A 15,467-nucleotide genomic window follows, 5' to 3' on the forward strand; every position below is an offset into this window, starting at 1 on the left:
CTGCTGCTCATGTAATATGGCTGCTTGCTTACAACTTTAAAAACTCAGAGGAAGCATTGCTCATGACATGTTGTAGCAGACCTCTCTGGTGCCCACATCCCATCCCCTGGCTCACCTCTGAGACAATTCTGACCTACCTCATGCTCACAGCATCCTATCCCAAGACCCTGTCATCTGCCTTTCTGTATTCTGCTTTTTATGACACCACTGGAGCTCTCTGGAAGGTAGAGAAGTTTGCATCTCCCCATCAGGAGAAACCCTTAATCAATGGAGAACAGAAGTCAATGGATCAGCCTCCCGGCTTCCAGGTGGGCTGCCATGGGAGGCATTCTGTGCCCTTCTCAGTGGTCCTCATGGAAGGGAGCTCTTGTTGCTAACAATGGCAACTTTGATAATAATGCCCTTTGGCTCGTCCTCCTGTCCAGTCTCACTCCCTCCTCTGTCATTCTTGCTGCCTCCCAATTAACTACCCGCATTCAAATAATTTCTCAGGTTCTGTTTTTGGGGAAACATGTCTTATACTATTATTTGATATAACTACTTAATGTTAGTGCTTTAAATTTTTATGTATGTCTTTTCGTAAGTGTCCCCAAGTCAAGGTAGTTATTGAATCTTCTCCTGTCAGGTAGGGATTGGCTTAGGGGACAAGGTGGAGTGAAGGAGTGTTGTGAAAAGTGCTAAAAGCTACATTCTAAAAGCATCTTCAGGGGCACCTGGGTGGCTCAGTTGGTTAAGCAACTGCCTTCAGCTCAGGTCATGATCCTGGAGTTCAGGATCGAGTCCCGCATTGGGCTCCCTGCAAGCAGGGAATCTGCTGCTCCCTCTGACCCTCTCCCCTCTCATACTCTCTCTCATTCTCTCTCTCAAATAAATAAAAATAAATAAAATAAATCAATAAAATCTTAAAAATAAATAAATAAATGAATGAATGAATAAGTAAATAAATAAAAACATCTTCAGGAGGTCAGAACAGGGACAAACAATCCCAAAAAGCTTATTAATATAAAGTGTGAAACAAGTGAGCTTAGGTCTTTTTTTATTTTTATTTTTTTTCTTTTCTTTTTTTTTAAAGATTTTTTTATTTGACAGAGAGACAGTGAGAGCAGGAACACAAGCAGGGGGAGTGGGAGAGGGAGAAGCAGGCTTCCCAGCGAGCAGGGAGCCTGATGTGGGACTCAATCCCAGGACCCTGGGATCATGACCCAAGCCGAAGGCAGACGCCTCACGACTGAGCCACCCAGGCGCCCCTTAGATCTTTTTTTAAGAAACACTATAGTTCTTCAAACAAAAGCTTACATGCTCCCTTAGTTTATAATACTGATAAGAAGGGAATCTTGAGTCTTGCTGGCCCTCTCCCTTGCTCCCCATGCCCAACTACCAACACACCTTATAAAACTCTGAGGCCTGGGTGCCTGGGTGGCTCAGATGGTTAAGCGTCTGCCTTCGGCTTAGGTCATGATCCCAGGGTCCTGGGATCGAGTCCCGCATCAGGCTCCCTGCTCAGCGGGGAGCCTGCTTCTCCCTCTGTCTCTCTCTCTCTCTGTCTCTTATGAATAAATAAATAAAATCTTTGAAAAAAAAAAAAAAAAAACAAACTCTGAGGACTCTAGGAAGATGGTTTCCAAACTCTGGGGCTACACAAGTAGCTAGAGCCCAGGTAGAAAGTAAAAACAGGACCCAAAAGTAAGAGTTGCTGATATTCAGGAAATGCGAAGGTGGCTGGTTAACTCTTGGTGCTAAAATTTTATCTATAATAGTTTTCTGATTTTGTTAAAGTTCCAATAGCTACATCATGGTCTGCTATATTGGAATGCCATAATTCAACTAAGTCTTCATCTGTTGTTGGACATTCATTTCCAATTTTTTAGTTTTTACACTATAATGAGCAACTTTCTAAAAATATGTAATCCCTTTGATGCTTTAAGGGACATTCCTCGAAGTGAACTTTCTTTGTCATGGAACACAAATGCTCCTCAATGCTCCTTCATGTCCTTGATGCATATTGTCAAATTATTTTTCAGAAAAAGTGTATCAATTATTTGTCTTTCACCCACAGTCCATGAGAACCCTATGTTGTGTGTACCCACGTCAGCATGAACGCATGGATCCTTTTACCTTGTTGAAACTAAGGTCACAGCAACCACACTTGTGCAGTTTGCTTTATAATATTGAGGAGCTTAGAATCACAACTGGGCCCTTTTCTCTTTACAGTTAGTTTTAGACCTAAGTCCCTTTGCCCCAAGCCCTATCTGAGGCATCCTTGTGACCTGAGCATCCTCATCATCTGTGCCATCTTGATTAGAGATGCCTACCAACTACCAAAAATTGCCTACCAATTTTTTCAGACACTTACCTATCGAAGTCAATAAAGTTCAGTGGTTCTTCTCCAGCTGTCCCGATTTATAATGAATAAACAAACAAAACAAAAACCTGAGGTTAAGAGGAATTCCAGTTAAGAAACTTAACCTAATAGAAATGAAATAAGTTAGAGCGGCTGACATGATGAGAGTACCTATGAATGTCTTTGTAAACAAAACAAAAACTAAAGAGGTACTCTTTGGAGAGACAGAACAGCAGAGAGGTTAAGAGCATAGACTCTGGAGCTAGGCTTCTTTGATTTGAATACTGCTTCTGCTGCTTACTGTGTGACGTTGGGTAAGCTACTTAACCTTTCTGTGTCTCAGTTTCCTCTTTTGTAAAACTGGGTAGTAATAGCTGCTTCACAGAAGTGTTGAGAGGATTAAATAATTTCATACATGCTTAGAGCAGTGCTTGGCACATAGTTTTGGGGTTTTCCTTAAACTTTTTATTTTGACATAAAGAAGGTCAAAGAATAATATGAAGAATACCTTTATATCATTCATTAACATTTCATAAATGTTAACATTTGCCACATTTTCTTTCACTCTCTCTTTCTTCCATACACCATTTTATTTAACCTTGCACTAGAGGTTTAGCCAGTGCAATAAGGTGAGGAAAATATAAATAAAAACGTAAAATTCTCTTTGGGAATGTCATGATTATGTCATAGAAAATCCTATGGAATTTACTTGTAAAAAGTAGAATAATTGTATTTAGCAAGATCACAGGATACAAGGTCAATAAATTTTTAAAAATTATATTTCTATATAGTAACAATAAACAATTGGAAAAGGAGATTTTTAAAAATTGAGACATAATTCTCAAACATAAAATTCACCATTTTAAAGTATACAGTTCAGTGGGTTTTAGTATATTCATAAGATTGTGCAGCCATCACCACTATCTCATTCTAGAACATTTATATCCCTCCCCCAAAATCCCTCATATCCATCGGCAAACACTCCCCAGTCCCTCTTTCCTCTAACCCCTGATAGCCTCTAATCTGCTGTCTCTTTGGATTTGCCTATTCTGGACATTTCACATAAATGGAATCATATACTATGTGTGGCCTTTTTGCTTGTTTGTTTCAAGTTTTTATTTAAATTCTAGTTAGTCAACATATAAGGTTATATTGGCTCTAGGAGAAGAATTTAGTGATTCATCACTAAATAACACCAGTGTTCATCACAACGAGTGCCCTCCTTAATGCCCATCACCCACTAGCCCATCCTCCGCCCACCGCCCTCCATCAACTCTCAGTTCATTCTCTATAGTTAAGAGATTCTTATGGTTTATTTCCCTCTCTTTTTTTCCCCTTCCCCTATGTTCATCTGTTTTCTTTCTTAAATTCCACATGAGTGGAATCATACGGTATTCGTCTTTCTCTGACTGACTTATTTCACTTAGCGTAATGTACTGTAGCATCATCCATGCCGTTGCAAATGGCAAGATTTCATTCTTTTTTGATGGCTGAGTGATATTCCATTGTTTATGTAAACCACATCTTCTTTATCCATTCATCAGTCCATGGACATTTGGACTCTTTCCATAGTTTGGCTATTGTTGATAATGCTGCTATAAACATTGGGGTGTGTGTGCCCCTTTGAACCAGTATTTTTGTATCCTTTGGATAAATACCTAGTAGTGCAATTGCTGGGTCATAGGGTAGTTCTATTTTTTATTTTTTTAGGAACCTCCATACTGTTTTCAAGAGTGGCGGCCCCTGCTATGTGTGGCCTTTTTGTGTCTAACTTCTTCCACTTAGCATAATGTTTTCAAGGTTCATCCATGTTGTAGCATATATCCATGTTTTGTGCCTTTTTACCACTGAATAATATTCCATGGCATGGACACACCACGTTTGTGTATTCATTCATAAGTTGATGGACATTTGGGTGTTTCCACTTTTTGATTATTATGAATAATGCTGCTATGAATATTTGTACACAAGTTTTTGTGTGAGTGTATATTTTTAATTCTCTTGGGTATATACCCAGGAGTTGGAAATTAAATTTTTAAAATACCATTTGGAATAGTATAAAAATACATGAACTACTTAAAGATGAATTTAACAAAATATATGCAACACTTATACACTGGGACTTATGAACATTGCTAAGAGAAATTTATAAGGCCTCAATATCTTGAAAAATATATTATGTACTGGAGGACTCACCATCGTTAAGAGGTTGATTCTCTTTAAATTTTTCTATAAATTTAATGCAACCCCAGTAAAATTCCCAGAAGTATTTTGATTTAGAAGTTGACAACCTGATTCTAAAATATATATGGAAATGCAAAGTACCTTGAATAGCCAAGGTAATTCAGGGAAAGAATAAAGTTGGAGGACTTATACTACTTATTTTCAAGACTTACTACAAAGCTACAGCAAGCAAAACAGTATGGTATTGGCATAAGGATAGACAGAGACCAATGGAACAAAACAGAGAACCCCAAATATATCATCAATTGATTTTCAACAAAGTCTCCGAGATAATTTAGATAATTTGGTGGGGGAAAAGATAACCTTTTAAATAAATCCTGCTAAAACAACTGCATAGTTCAATGCGGGGGGAAAAGGAATCTTGATCCTAACTTCATATACACAAAAAATTAGACCTACATATAAAAGCTGAAACTATAAAATGTCTAGAAGAAAACATGGAAGGAAATCTTTACAACTGTGGGGCAGATAATAATTTCTTGGCAAGATACACACACATAAAAAACAATGAACATTAAAAGAAAAGCTGATAATTGAACTCTTCTACTCTTTGAAAGACACTGTTAAGAAAATGAAAAGGCAAGCCATGACCTAAGAGAAAATATTTGCTAAGCACATACCTGATAAAGGACTTATATCCGGAATATATAGAGAACCCTTTAACTCAAAAGTAAGAAGATAAACAAGCCAATTTAAAAAATGGCCACAGATTTGAACAAATACTTAATAAAAGAAGTTACATGAATGGCTAATAAGCATATAACAAGATATTCAATATCATCAGTCATCAGGAAAATGCAAATTAAAACTACAATGAAATACCGCAGCACACCTACCAGAGTGCATAAAATTAAAAGACTGGTAATAGCAAGCATTAGCAAGGATGTGGAGCCATCGGAACCTCCATACATTCCTGCTGGGAGTGTAAAATGGTTCCACCACTTTGAAAAACAATTTGGTAGTTTCTTATAAAGTTAAACATACACCCGCCTATTACCAGCAATTCTTCTCCTAGGTATTTGCCCCAAAGAATTGGAAGTATAAGTCCACACCAAGACTCATATATGAATGTTCATAGTAGCTTTATTCACAAATGCTCATCAGCAAGTGAATAAATAAATATCAATGCAATAAAATACTATTCAACAATAAAGAGAAACAAACTACTAATATATGCAACAATATTCTGCCGAATGAAAGAAACCAGACACTAGAGAATACATGTCATATGATTTGATTTATGTAAAATACTAGTATAGGTGAAACTAATCTATACTAATAGAAAGTAGATCACAGGTAGCCTGAGGCTGGAGAGTCAGGAAACTGACAGTAAAGGGACAGATGGGCAATTTCTGCAGTTGGGATGATTGTTACATTGGTGTCTACATTTGTTAAAATTTGTGGAACTGCTCACCGAAGATGGCTTCATTTTATGGCATGTAAATTATACACCAGTAAAGTTGTTATAAATGTAAAAAAAATCAGAGAATAAAAGAATGCTCTTGGAAACTGAAAACAATGACAATCTAAAAAAGTTAGAATTTGGGGTACCTGGCTGGCTCAGTCAGTAGAGCATGTGACTCTTGACCTCAGGGTTGTGAGTTCAAGCCCCATATTGGGAATAGAGATTACATAGAAAAATAAAATCTTTAAAAAGTTAGGTGCATCTGGGTGGCACAGTTGGTTAAGTGTCCAACTCTTGGCTTCAGCTAAGGTCCTGATCTCAGGGTTGTGGGATTGAGTCCCTTGTGGGGCTCCACGCTCAGCCAAAATCTGCTTGAGATTCTCTTTCCCTCTTCCTCAGCCTGCCCCGCCCTGCTCATGCTCTCTCTCTCTCTCAAATAAATAAATGTCTTAAAAAAAATCTTTAAAAAGTTAAAATTTAATAGAGTTGAAAATTAAAGTATAAGAACTTATGCAGAAAGTAGAATAATTGGATAAATAAATGGAAAAAAAGTGGATCAATTAAGGAAGTCCAATATTCAACCATTAGGAATCACACAAAAAGTAGAAGAAGCAAGTAGAAAAAAGTTGCCAAAAATTACACATGAAGATTTTCTAGATTTGGGGGGTGGGGGGAGACACAGATTTCTATTTTGAAAGGAGGCATTAGATGCCATGAACAATAAATAAAAACATATCAAGGCTCAGAATTGTGAATTGGAGATCACCAGGGGTAAAAAAATTTGAAAAGTTTCCAGAGGATGGAAACTAGACTTTAGGAGACAAGAACAAAAACAGGGAGACCAGTGTTATGGGCTGAATTGTATCTTCCCAAAATTGAGATGTTGAAGCCCTGACCCTCAGTACCTAAGTATATGGCTAGATTTGAAGATCGGGTCTTTACAGAGGTAGCTAAGGAAACATGAGGGCAGGCTGGGCCCTAATCCAATATGACTGGTGTCCTTCTAAGAAGAGATTAAGACCCAGACATATACCAAGGGAAGGCCATATATAAATGTGGAGAGAAGAGGGCCATCTACAGGCCAAGTAGAGAGGCCTCAGAGGAAATCAACTTGCTGATCTTGTTCTCAAGGCTTCTATCCTCCAGAATTGTAAGAAAATAAATTTTCATTGTTTAAGGGGAAAAGAAGGTTCTATTGGAAATAAAAGGTCATATGTAAAAGAATTGAATCAGGATGCTATTAGAATTCTTTTTTTTTTTTTTTTTAGATTTTATTTTTAAGTAATCTCTACACCCAATGTGGGGCTCAAACTCATGACACTGAGATCATGAGTTGCATGCTCCACCGACTAAACTAGCCAGATAGGCCAAGAAAGCTATTAGAATTCTTTTTTTTTTTTTTTTTTAAAGATTTTATTTATTTATTTGAGACAGAGAGAATGAGAGAGAGCACATGAGATGGGGGAGGGTCAGAGGGAGAAGCAGGCTCCCTGCCGAGCAGGGAGCCCGATGCGGGACTCGATCCAGGGACTCCAGGATCATGACCTGAGCCGAAGGCAGTCGCTTAACCAACTGAGCCACCCAGGCGCCCCGAAAGCTATTAGAATTCTTAATGGCAATCAGATACTAGAAGATATTAGAGCAATATCTGTAATATGCCAAGGAAAATGACTTTTTTTTTTTTTTAAGATTTTATTTATTTGACAGAGAGAGACACAGCGAGAGAGGGAACACAAGCAAGTGGAATGGGAGAGGGAGAAGCAGGCTTCCCGCCGAGCAGGGAGCCCGATGCGGGGCTTGATCCCAGGACCCTGGGATCAAGACCTGAGCCGAAGGCAGACACTTAACGACTGAGCCACCCAGGCGCCCCAGGAAAATTATTTTTAACCTAGAATACTACAGACAGCCAAATTATAAATTAAATGTGAGAGTAAAGAAGACATTCAGAGGCATGCAAGGACTAGAGTTTAACCCACTCTTTTTTAGTTCCTTTTCCTTTGGGTATGCCTTGGCTAAGGAATAGGACCAATTTCCCGAAATTGTTCTCAATGTTATTGTCTTTGATATAAGCACTTTAACCTGTTCAAGACTATTTCATGTTAGGAATTGTAGGAAAATGAACAAGATGAATGAAAATGGTAAATAATGAGACATTACAAAGTTTTCAAGAAACATAATATTAGTATTAGGTGTTAACTCACATTTAATAACACTTTATAACTGAAAGACTTTCTAACATGCTTATATGAACTGAAAGATCATAGGGACAGTATTTGGCCTAGGAACTGGCGCATGATGGATACTAATGATATACAGACCATAAGGTGATCCTTTCTCCGTATCAAGGGATATGGAGAAAGATTCCTCACTTCTGGTATTCACACTTTTGTAACTCTCCTCCCCTTGCGTGCTGGTGGAACTTGTGACTTTGTTCTAACCAATAGAAAATAGCAAAGGAAATGGGATATCACTGTTAGGATTGTGTTACATGACATAAGGCTTCGTTTTGCTAACAGACACACTCCAGAGATCTCTTTGCCGGCTTGATAAAGTGGCCATGTTGATGAATCCTATGTGGAGGGAGCTGCATGCAGTTTCTAGAAACTGCAAGTAGACTCTGTAGCTGAGGTTGGCCTTTCGCTTCCAGCCTATAAGGGCCTTCGGTCCTACAGAGGCAAGGAAATGAATTCTGTCAACAACCTGAGTGAGCCTGAAAGTGGATTCTTGTGCATGGAAGCCTGCAGAGGAGACTGCAGCCTTCACAATGCCTTGTCTGCATTCTTGTCAGACCCAGAGAGGAGGACCTTGGTAAGCTGTGCCTACACTCTTGACTCATAGTTACTGTGGGATGATAAATGTGTGTTGTTTGAAGGCACTAAATTCGTGGTAATTTGTTATGCAGCAAGAGAAAACCACTACAGTGCTCAACAAGTGTTAATGGGTTTGAAATGTAAATGAGGTTAGGGCTACCGTCCACTAGCCTTCTTTCTGACCGTCCTCTTGGTTTTGGACTGGTTAGCCCCTGCCCCACCTCATCTGGTTTGGTACAAAAAATTCTGATTGGTCTTGCCACGTGTCTTAGGATGATTTTCAATGTGTGATGTAGAGAGCTGCTGGTTTTCCTGCTCAACATCTATTTGCCCCTGATTTAGTAACAGCATCAACGTCTTTTGGGGAACTGTCTCTCCCCAACTTCCAGTCGTAATATGCTGCACTCTGGATCCAAGATGGGCACATGAACCAGACCTGCTCATGAATTGGACCAGGTGAGGTCCTATGACCCACACTTGGCCAATTATTTAATATGCGGGCTTTGGGTGAGAGAGAATCTCTTCTCTGCCGTCACTGAGCAGGTATGATGTAAGGCTGTGGCTGTACCCTTCCGTTGATATGGAGAAAGTCTGTGTGCAGTAAGAAAGTATTAACACAGACAAGCTTAGTTTAGAAGAACTTGAGATATCAAGTCCCTGAGGACTGTTCTTACCCCAGACTTCCCAGTTTTATAGGCCAATTTGAATCAAGTTTTTGTGACTTACTTTTTTCCTTTTTTTTTTTTTTAAAGATTTTATTTATTTATTTGACAGAGAGAGAGACAGCGAGAGAGGGAACACAAGCAGGGGGAGTGGGAGAGGGAGAAGCAGGCCTCCCGCAGAGCAGGGAGCCCGATGCGGGGCTCCATCCCAGGACCCTGGGATCATGACCTGAGCCGAAGGCAGATGCTTAACGACTGAGCCACCCAGGTGCCCCCCCCCTTTTTTTCTTTTTTTAAGTAAACTCTGCCCAACATGGGGCTCAAACTCACAACCTCAAGATCAAGAGTCTACATGCTCTTAAGTCAGCCAGGCACCCCACATTTTTGTGACTTTCTAGAGTTCAGCCAGGCACCTCAAGTTTTTGTGACTGAACTAGAGTTCAGGCTTCTATCTTTTAAAGATTTTATTTATTTGAGAGAGAGTGAAAGAAAGAGAGTGAGCTTGCGTGGGGTGGAGGCAGGACCAGAGGGAGAGGGATAAGCAGACTCCTCACTGAGCAGGGAGCCCGACACGGGGCTAGATCCCAGGACCTTGGGATCATGACCTGAGCCGAAGTCAGACACTTAAACAACTAAACCACCCAGGCACCCCCAGGCTTCTGTTTTTAGACCTGACTCCTAACCAATTTAACAGTGACCCCTACATCATTTCTTCCAGTCCCTGAATGAGAAAAATATGCTTGGAGTCAGCAACGGATTGTAGATAATACTGAGTTAACTTTGTAAGGGTGTCTCTAATCAACCCCACCTCCGAAATCTTTATGGTTTTAGTCCCCAAAGTTCTCCTTCTCCAAATCAGTGTCTCTGTTGGAAACATATTCACTGAACTCTTAGGACAGGTTCTTCCTTTAGATGATTGGCTATTCCAAGTAGTTTTTAAAAGTTTGTGTTTCTTTCACAATCTTTTCACAGGAATCAAAATCTAGGATATATTTTTGAACCCCTTGAAATTTCACTTATAGGCTTTGCCTAGTAAAATATTACACAAAAATAATTACTAAACCAATTCATTCTTTTTTCCCTAATCTTCAAGAGCATATAAAAAAGTATTTAAAAAACTTTCAGTTGGCCCTAGGAAAACATTTTGTCTTAAAATTATTTTTTTCTATTAATAAACTTTACTTTTTAGAGCAGTTTTAGGTTCAGAGCAAAATCAATTGGAAAGTAGAGAGAGTTCCCAATACCCTCTGTCCCCCTTCCATGAACAATATCCCCCACTATCAACATCCTACACCACAGTGGTACATTTGTTTTAATAGATGAACCTACACTGACACATCATTATCACCCAAAGTCCACAGTTTACCTTACAGTTCACTCTTGGTGTTGTGCAATTTATGGATTTGGACAAACATGCAATGAAATGTATTCACCATTATAGTATCCTACAGAGTAGTTTAATTGTCCTAGAAATACCCTCTGCTCCAAATATGCACCCCCATCCCTGACAACCACTGATCTTTGTACTATTCCTATAGTTTTGCCTTTCCAGAATGTCATATAATTGGAATCATACAGTATGTAGACTTTTCAGATTGGCTTCTTTCACTTAGTAACATGCATTTAAGTTTCCATCATGTCTTTTCATGGCTTGATAGCTCATTGTTTTTTTTAGCATTGAATAATATTCCATTATCTTAAAGTACCATGGTTTATTTGCCTATTGAAGGACATCTTTGCTGTTTCCAAGTTTTGGCAATTATAAGTAAAGCTGCTATAAACATCTATTTGCAGGTTTTTGTGTGGATGTAAGTTTTCAGCTCATTTGGGTAAAAACCAAGGAGCATGATTGCTGGATCAAATGGTAAGAATATTTAGTTTTCTAAGAAACTGCTGAACTGTCTTTGAAAGTGTACCATTTTGTATTTCAACCAGCAATAAATGAGAGTTCCTGCTGCTCCACATCCACACCAACATTTAGTATTTGTGCTATAGATTTTGACCATTTTAATAGTTGTGTAATGGTAACTCTTTGTTGATTTCATTTGCAATTCTCTAATGACATACGATGTTGACCTCCTTACGTGTCATCCATACATCTTCTTTGGTGAGGTGTCTATTCAGGTCTTTTGCCCATTTAAAAAATCTGATTGTTAGTTTTCTTATTGTTGAATTTTAAGAGTTCTTTGTATAATTTGGACAACAGTCTTTTTTTTTTTTAAGATTTTATTAATTTGAGAGAAAGAGAGAGAGAGTGGGGGGAGGAGCAGAGGGGAGACAGACAAGCAGACTCCGCACTGAGCACGGAGCCTGACGCAGGGCTCGATCCCATGACTCTGAGATCATGACTTGAGCCAAAATCAAGAGTCAGACATTTAACTGACTGAGCCACCCAGGGGTCTCTGGACAGCAGTCCTTTATCAGATGTATCTTTTGCAAATATTTTCTCCTAGTAACTAGCTTGTCTTCTCATTCCCCTTAAGGAGTATAAATATTAACATTTGTGTATAACTCAATTGGATCTAAAAAAATTTAAGGTGGTTTAAATGTTTAACATGAAGTAATATTTAATAATAACCAGAGTTTATTTACGTGTATGATACTTAGTATTACTTTTTAAAAATATTTTATTTTATTTTTTAAAATATATTATTTATTTATTTGTCAGAGAGAGAGCGAGTGAGCAAGTGAGCACAAGCAGGGGGAGGCGGCAGGCAGAGGGAGAAGTAGGCTCCCCGCTGAGCAAGGAATCCGATGTGAGACTTGATCCCAGGACCCTGTATGTATGTAAGAAGAATGTTTAATTGAAACAAGCAATAGAGGGGCTTGGCTGGCTCAGTCGTTGTGTCTGCCTTCAGCTCAGGTCATGATCCCAGGACCCTGGTATCGAGCTCCGTGTCGGGCTCCCTGTTCAATGGGGAGCTTGCTTCGCCCTCTGCCATTCTCCCTGCTCATACTCTCTCTCTCAAATAAATAAATAAAATTAAAAAAAAAAGAAACAAGCAACAGATTGTTATTTAGTATAAAGTTTATTCACATGTATTAAAGTGTCTGTAATAGGAAATCCATTAAAACCAAAATATGATGGCTATAGGAAAATGTGCATTCAAAAAAAGTGGGTTGCTTTTTTCAGATAATGAAAATACTGATATATTGTATTGGATTGCCTTAAACTCTTAAACTGTTAGGTAAACATTTTTAAACAACAACAAAAATGTTGGTGGAAACACATAGTACAGAACATTGAAGGCATCAATATATGTCATACATGATCCTAAATCCCACATAGGCAGGATCTACAAAAGGCTCTAGTTTTTAAAAATTACAGAAATTCTAGATACTCCTCTAATAGATATAAATGCCATACATAATATTTCAAAGCAAACTAATAACTAATAAAAATGTAATTCACATTCAATTAGAACAAAAACAATATGAATAATATAAAATTGAACTTTTGAGCAACACTAACAAAACTTTTCTTATCAAAAAATTCTCTTGTACGTAGAGGAAAAGTATACACACACATAAATTATCTGAGAAATAGAAAAAATCGGTTAAAATTTGACAGGTCAATGGGAAACTGAAGATACAGAGGACACTGTTGGCTCTAGTTTTTAATGGTTCCAAGAATTTTTACCCTACTCTGTATTCACTCAGAGGGCACATTATTAACAGATGCAAAACTTTGACACAGTTTGTGCTCTTTTTGATTTTTTTCAATTTTGTAAAAAAGAATATTCTGTGTAGAATTATATATCTTACTGAAGGTATTACCTTCTAAATGCATATTTGTCCTTTTTTCCAGTTCAATTCCCTTTTTATACCCATATTCCATTATCTTCTGATTGTAATGGAGGGGTTGTAATGATCTAATTAAATATAAAGTTTATGTCAAAATAGATTTTTTAAAAAGATTTTATTTATTTATTTGACAGAGAGAGACACAGCAAGAGAGGGAACACAAGCAGGGGGAGTGGGAGAGGGAGAAGCAGGCTCCCTGCAGAGCCCGATGTGGGGCTTGATGCAGGGCTCGATCCCAGGACGTTGGGATCATGACGAGCTGAAAGCAGACACTTAATGACTGAGCCACCCAGGTGCCCCTCAAAATAGAATTAATGGTTAACACTAATCAGTTGCTTGGGGAAGAAGCACAAACAAAACGGAGCAAACAAAAAAATCCACTACCAAAAGTACAACAGGAATGCAAAACGGTGAATGAGACAGAAATAAATACATGTCAGTAACTTTATATTAAGATATTTTCCTTTCAATCATTATAAGCTTTTACCAGTTACGGAATTAACATACAATGTTATATTAGTTTCAGGTGTACACATTGGTTCAACAATTCCATACATTACTCGCTGCTCACTGTGATAACTGTAGTAACCATCTGTCACCAATGTTATTAAATATTAAATATTACTGACTATATTTCCTATGCTGTACTTTTCATCCCTGTGACTTATTTATTTTATAACTAGAAGTTTATCCTTTTAATCCTTTTTATCTAGTTTGCCCATTCCCTGCACCCACATCCCCTCTGGCAACCATCAATTTGTTCTCTGCATTTCTTAGATTCTACCTGTAAGTGAAATCATATGGTATTTGTCTTTCTCCTTCTGACTTATTTCACTGAGCATAATACTCTCAGTCCATCCATGTTGTCATAAATGATCTCAACCTTTTTTTTACGGTTGAGTGATACTCCATTATATATACACCACATCTTCTTTATCCATCTGTTGATAGACACCTGTGTTGCTCCCATGTCTTGGCTATTATAAATAATGCTGCAATAAACATAGGGGTGCATGTATCTTTTTGAATTAGTGTTTTCATTTTCTTTGGGTAAATACCCAGTAGTGGAATTACTGGATCATTTGGTATTTCTATTTTTAATTTTTTGAGGAACCTCTGTACTCTTTTCCACAGTGACTACACTAATTTACATCCCCCACCAACAGTGCACAAGGTTCCTTTTACTCCACAGCCTTGTTAACACTTGTTATTTCTTGTCTTTTTGATACTAGCCATTATGACAAGTATAAGGTGATATCTCATTGTGGTTGTGATTTGCATTTCTCTGATGATAAGTGATGTTGAGCATCTTTTCATGTGTCTATTGGCCATCTGTATGTCCTTTGGAAAAATGTCTATTCAATTCCTCTGTCCATTTTTTTTTCTTAATTTATTTTTTGACAGAGAGAGACACAGCGAGAGAGGGAACACAAGCAGGGGGAGTGGGAGAGGGAGAAGCAGGCTTCCCGCGGAGCAGGGAGCCCAATGCGGGGCTTGATCCCAGGACCCTGGGATCATGACCTGAGCCGAAGGCAGACACTTAACGACTGAACCACCCAGGCGCTCCCCTCTGTCCATTTTTAAATTCGATTGTTCAGTGTTGAGTTGTATAAACTCTTTATGTATTTTGGATATTCACTCCTTATTGGAGTATCATTTGCAAACACCTCCCATTCAGTAGGTTGTCTTTTTGTTTTGTTCATGGTTTCCTTTGCTGTGTAGAGGCTTTTTATTTTGGTGTAGTCTCATATCACATTTTCCTTTGTGTAAAGTATTATGAGCTCGACATAGATGTTCTACAAACACCAGTGATTTCACAATCTTAATGATGAATTCTAGATTAATTCAAGTTAGAGCAACAGTTTTATGCTAAGTGATGGCATTTAACAAATCTAGGCTACTGCTGGGAGAGGGGTTGTTATAGGTTCTAAGGCTAGCTTTGCAATTAGACTCTTATGAGTCAGTGGTAGTAACCAAGTTCAAGGAATATTTCAAATTATGATTCAATAAGAGATTCATCCTGTCTTATATTTCCTTTTTTTTTAAGTTTATTTATTTAAGTAACCTGTACATTCAATGTGGGGCTTGAACTTAGGACCCCGAGATCAAGAGTCGCATACTCCTCCAACTGAGCCAGCCAAGTGCCCCTGTCTTATATTTCTATTCATCCTAAGAAATACATGTGTGTGAGAATACATGTA

General features: G+C 38.2%; 1 long non-coding RNA gene across 2 annotated transcripts in view; it reads left to right on the forward strand.

Moving 5' to 3' along the window:
• Positions 1-15,467, forward strand: part of LOC144379426 (uncharacterized) — a 34,471-nt gene that overhangs the window by 7,166 nt on the left and 11,838 nt on the right. Inside the window, exons 1-2 of one of the 2 annotated variants that reach the window (XR_013442379.1) lie at positions 8,514-8,798; positions 11,257-11,326. The exons of the other annotated variant lie outside the window; for it this stretch is intronic. This is a non-coding gene — a long non-coding RNA (uncharacterized LOC144379426). Of the gene's footprint in view, positions 1-8,513; positions 8,799-11,256; positions 11,327-15,467 lie in introns of those variants that run through there. 2 annotated transcript variants of the gene reach the window in all.

The sequence above is a fragment of the Halichoerus grypus genome, chromosome 11 (assembly GCF_964656455.1).
Source record: "Halichoerus grypus chromosome 11, mHalGry1.hap1.1, whole genome shotgun sequence".
Lineage (NCBI taxonomy): Eukaryota > Metazoa > Chordata > Mammalia > Carnivora > Phocidae > Halichoerus > Halichoerus grypus.